Genomic DNA, 6,004 nt, shown 5'->3' on the forward strand with positions numbered 1-6,004 from the left:
TTTAGCTTTGCCAGTGTTTCAATCGTGTATTTTTTGGCACCCGGAATGGGTGCATAAACATTTATGATTGTTATTTTTTCTGGTTGAATAGCCCTTTTTTTTAGTGTGTAGTGACCTTGTCTCTCAAAACATCCCTGCATTTAAAGTCTATTTTATCTGAGATTAATTATGCTACACCTGCTTTGTTTTGGCTGTAGCTTGCATGAAATATTTTTTCCATCCCTTCACTTTCGATTTGTTTGCGTTCCTGTGTCTAGGATGTGTCTCTTGTATTCAAAATATTGATGGTTCATTTTTTTGATCCATTCTGTTAATCTATATCTTTTAATTGGGAAGTTTAATCCATTTACCTTCAATGTTATAACCGAGAAGGCATTTCTTGAATCAGCCATCTCATCCTTTGGTTTATGCTTGTGATATATATTTTTTCCCTCTCTCTATTAATATCCTTTAATGTACCCATACTGAATCTCTTTTGTACTGAAGCTTTCTCCATGTCTCTCTCTCCTTTCTTTGTTTCTCAGTCTGTATGGCTCCCTTTAGTATCTCCAGTAGGGCAGGTCTAGTGTTATCATATTCTCTCAGCATTTGCTTGTCTGTGAAAAATTTAAGCTCTCCCTCAAATTTGAAGGAGAGCTTTCCTGGATGAAGTATTCTTGGTTGGAAATTTTTCTCACTCAGAATTTTAAATATGTCATGCCACTGACTTCTTGCCTCCATGGTGGCTGCTGAGTAGTCACTACTTAGTCTTATGCTGTTTCCTGTGTATGTGGTGAATTGCTTTTCTCTTGCTGCTCTAAGAACTTGCTCCTTCTTTTCTGTATTTGACAGTGTGATCAGAATATGTCCTGGAGTGAGTTTATTTGGATTTATTCTATTTGGAGTTCACTGGGCATTTCTGGTTTGTGTATTTATGGTGTTTAAAAGATTTGGGAAGTTTCCCCAATTTCTTTCAATACTCTCCCTAGACCTTTACCCTTCTCTTCCTCTTCTGGAACACCAATGAGTCTTATATTTGGACGTTTTATATTATCTATCATATCCCTGTGTTCCATTTCAACTTTTTTAAATTTTTTCCCCATTCTTTCTTTTGTTCTTTCATTTTCTGTTCTGTCATCTTCCAGGTCACTGATTCATTGTTCAACTTCCTCTACTCTTGTGCTATGAGTATCCAGAATCTTTTTAATTTGGTCAACAGATTCTTTAATTTCCATAAGATCATCTATTTTTTTATTAACTCTTGCTACGTCTTCTTTATGTTCTTCTAGGGTCTTCTTCATGTCCTTTTTATCTTGTGCCATGGTCCCATCATTCATCTTTAGCTCTTTGATTAATTGCTTCATGTACTATGTCTCCTCTGATCTTTTGATTTGGGTGCTTGGTCTTGGGTTATCCATATCATCTGGTTTTTTAAAATGCTTTAAAATTTTCTTTTGTTTTTGGCATCTTGGCATTTGCTTAACTTGACAGGGTTCTTTTAGGATTTGTAGACTGATTAAAATCCTTATCTCTAATTTGTCAGATCTACAGCTTCGTGGAATATACTTTCTTTAACTAACCAGAAGGTGGCTTCCACAAGCCACCTATTGCCCTCATGCCAGTTCTCCCCTGCTTTGTCTTTGTGGTGAGTGGGGGAGTAATTCTTGTGGTGTCCAATTGGTGTACCAAGCTTGCATGTTTTCTTGGTGTTGCCTGCTCTGTATATTGGGCATGTGTCTGGGCAGTTGAGGGGTGTGGCTCTAACAGTCAAATCTCCCTGGTGCTCCTGGAAATTTAAAACTGCAAATGGTCCCTCTTCCAGGCCATGCAGCCCCATGTCTTCTGTTGAAGGATGACTGTGCTATTTCACAGGTGAGTGCCGTCCCCCCAGGGCAGTTCTGGGCTGCTGGGCTGTGTAGGGAGGCTCCCAGTCTGCTGAAATGATGGCTGAATGGGGCTTTGTTAATTCACACTGCTCCACCTTCCCAACTCTGGGACAATCATCTTAGGTTGCAGGGAAGGCTAATGTCCACGCCCAGTTTTGTGGTGTGTGCCTGTTATTTGAAGCGCTTCCGTCACACTGGGTTGTCTGGGTCAGCTCTAGGCTATGGGGCTGGTGATGGGAAGGAGTGTTCCCTGTCAACCAGGATGATTGCTGTGAGAGGATGCCCCTTTTTCTTGGGAAGTTATGGTGTTTAGTGAATTTTCTCAGTCACTGGACTTATCTGCCTTTTGTCTCAGAGCTCTCTCAGTTCTGCTCCTGTCTTGACCTGCCCAAATTGCAAGTCTTTGAGGCTTTCTGTATTGGGCTTTTTAGAGTAATTGTTTTATAGATAGAGAAAAAGATTAAAAAAAGAAAAAAAAAGGCCCTCCTTTCAGATCTAATGGGTTATTGAAATGCTAAGAGACAAAGCAATTAGGCCATTAAGGAAAGGAACATCAGGCAGAGAAACTGGTTTTTCTTCTGGATTTGCATAGGAACCTGACACTGTCTGAGCTCTGCCCTTCCCCTTTCTATGTTCCCCCGAACTCCAAAAAGCCTCTGCTTTTACATTTGGATTTTCTTCCTTGCTGTTTTTGCTATCCCTCTCTCCTCTCCACTGGGCTGGCTGCTCCCAGATTCTCTGGTTTCTGGTCTCAGTCTATCTATGATTGGAGTTTGGATCAGTAGAATGAGTTTCCAATAAGCACCACAACTGCAGTTCTCTCTCCTCATTTCCAGAACTGATGGCCCCTCCCACAGGACTGAGTCTGGCAGGGAGGGTTGTGGGTCCCCTGGCCACAAAAACTTACTGATTCCACTGATCTCAGCAGTTCTACATGTTCATGAGTGTTGTATGAAGCATGCCCAAAGTCAAATTACTCTGAAGTGTCTGTTCCATGAAGTACTTGGCTTTCTACCCACTTCCCTGGAGAAGCAACTAAAATGTGCACCTCACCACTCTGCCATCTTGCCCCACCTCTTCCCCTTATCCTTTTAAGAAGACATTCCAACATGTTTGGTATTTGAAAATGCAGCAGCAGTAGCACCCCATTTCTCTGATATCAAAATCTGTTTTAGTTTGCTAATGCTGCTGGAATTCAAGACACCAGAAGTGGATTGGCTTTTATAAAAGGGGTGTTTATTTGCTTATGAAGTTACAGTCTTAAGGCCATAAAGTGTCCATCACTGGCTTTCTCCTAGAACATTCCTCTCTAGGCCACAGTTCTTCTTCAAAATGTCACTCTCAGCTACTCTTGGGGTTTTTGCCCTCTCTTACATCCTCTTGGACAAAAGACTTCTTTCAAAGACCATCTCCAAAATGTCTCTGTAAGCTGCAGCTTCTCTCTCAGCTCTTGTGCATTCTTCAAAGTGTCCATCTTGGTTGTAGCAATCTTGCTTCTTTCTGTGCTTTTATATGCTCTAGTAAACTAATCAAGGCCCATGCTGAATGGGTGGGGCCATGCTACCATAGAAAGTATCCAATCAGAGTCATCACCTACAGTTGGGAGGGTCACATCTCCATGGAAACACTTAAAGAATTACAATCTAATCAACATTGATATGTCTGCCCACACAAGATTACCTTAAAGATAATGCTGTTTCAGAGGGCACAATACATTCAAACCACCACAGGGGGCCTCATAAAAACAGGCACCCATTCCCTGCCTCCAAAAATGCTTTTTTTCTACATTTTGTCCTTTCTCCTTTCTCACTGTCTCATCTTTTTATAGTTTAATAGCCCCCTGCAAGGGCAAAATTAAAACTGTTGGAGAGTAATTATCCAGGTTATAGCCCAAAGGTCATCTTTAAATACTCTATTATGACACTGACAAAACTTTCAGGCTGGGGAAAAGGTTTTAAAAGGAAATTCTTTTTTTCTTTTCTCTTTTTCCTTTTTTTTTTATTTAAAAGTAACATATGTGGCTCAAAACTTTAAAGTAACATATGTGGTTATCTGCTATCAGACAACCCAATTTGAAGGTCTAGGGTAGTCTTGGGGAGAGATGGAGTACCAAGAACTTCTTTGAGTTACAGATTCTTTTCTGAAGAAGATCTTCACCCCAGTTTTTATTGGCAACTCAGGGTAACCAAGGAATTAATCTGGAGTTTCCCCAAAGCAGAGTGAGGAGAAGGGAACAGTGTCCCTGGGAAACAGCTGGATTTCCTAGGATTGTGAGAGTGGGGTGAGGTTGAGTTCAAGTGGCAGGCCTCCTTCTGGGTACTCAGACCCCAGGAGCTGGAACTGAGAAATAAGCTTGAGATAGCCATGCCCTCAACAGGATCAGAGTCACCAGGAGAGCTAAAGGCACCACACAACCTTACAATGGGTGGAGGTAGCTGCAGGAAAGCAAGTGCCACATGCTCAACATGTTTGTAAAAGTACCAAATCTGCAGGCCTCACAGGAGGGTCTCATTCTCAGGGAAAATCCATATCCTCCATTTGAGACCTGGGCCTCTCTAGACTGGGAAAACCTTACTGGGGCTCACCATATCTGAGGAGACCCTCTCACAAAAATGCTACCTAGAGGCAGGGCAAGAAACAGAAAAACAAGAGATGAAAAATTTTCATTAAGTAAATAGAACATAATATAGAGGTCTAGAAGAAGTTGAACTGAACAACAAAGATTAGAGAACAAAGCCAATCAACAGTAGAACCCTAGGAAAAAGAGTGAAAAAGAGCTCCAGAATAAATAATCAAGAAAATCAGATGCATAGACAACTTAAGGAGCCATGCTAGGAAACACAAAGGTATGGACTAGCCAAAGAAACAAACTAACAGTTCAGTGAAGATACAGGAGTTGAGGCAACCAATGCTAAATAAATTCAATGAACTAAGGGAAGAGCAAATAAAAGATGCTCAAACAAATCTCCTAGAGCAATTCAATGAGCTGAAGGAAGATATGACAAAAGAGAAGAAGGATATAAAGACGACACTGGATGACCATAAAGAATTTGTGAACTTGAACAAATACAGAACTTATGGGAATGAAGAGCACAATGGAGGAGATGAAAAACACAATGGAGAGATACAACAGTAGATTTGAACAGGCAGAGGAAAGGATCAGTGAACTGGAAGACAAGACATTTGAATTCATACACACAAAAGAACTGATGGTGAAAAGAATGAAAACATGACTGAAAACATGAAGTGCACGAATATACATGTTATGGGTATCCTAGAAGGAGAAGAAAGAGTAAAAGGGGCAGAAAGAATAATAGAAGAAATATTTACTGAAAATTTCCCAATGCTTAGGAAAGACAGAAAATTACAAATTCAAGAAGTACAGCATACAACAGAGTAGATCCCAATAGACCTACTCCAACACACTTACTGATCAGATCATCCAAAGTCAAAGACAAAGAGAAAATTCTGAATGTAGCAAGAGAAAAGCAAGCTAGCACATGCAAGGGAACCTAAATAAAACTATGGACAGATTTCTCTGCAGAAAGCAGGGAGGCAGAAAGACAGTGGTAGGATATATTTAAGATACTGAAAGAGAAAACTGCCAAGCAAGAATTCTATATCCAGCAAAACTGTCCATCAAAAATGAGGGAGAGAACCTAAGACGGCAGCTAGATGAGACAAAGTGAAAAAAACACCTCCATGAAAAATACTAGAAAAAAGCCAGAAAGTGACCCAGAACACCAGTTCCAGTGATGCACCAGATGGACAAAGTCTGCTAAATCCACAGGGACCTTGCATTTGGTGAAACCAGGAGTTTGAACTCTGAAATGAGTGAGTAAGTGGGTGGAAAGCCCAGAAGTCTCACTGTGGTGTGGGGAAACCATGGGTTGGCATTTGGAGATGGATTAATTCTTTAAAAAAAAAACCCCAGGAGTGGCTGCAGATATGGCAGTGAGAACCGCACAGTGAAGCACTGCAGCAGCAAACTGTAACCAATTCCTTGGTGTCTGGCATGAAGGCCAGCCCTCCTCACACATGCTCCTGATTGCCTCAGGGCCAGGGGGATAGAGAGGAGCCAAAAGGAGAAAGAAACCACACCCCTTGCAGATATCTCCTCAGCAGGGTGGAGACACTCC

Source organism: Choloepus didactylus, chromosome Y (assembly GCF_015220235.1).
Source record: "Choloepus didactylus isolate mChoDid1 chromosome Y, mChoDid1.pri, whole genome shotgun sequence".
NCBI classification, from domain to species: Eukaryota; Metazoa; Chordata; class Mammalia; order Pilosa; family Megalonychidae; genus Choloepus; species Choloepus didactylus.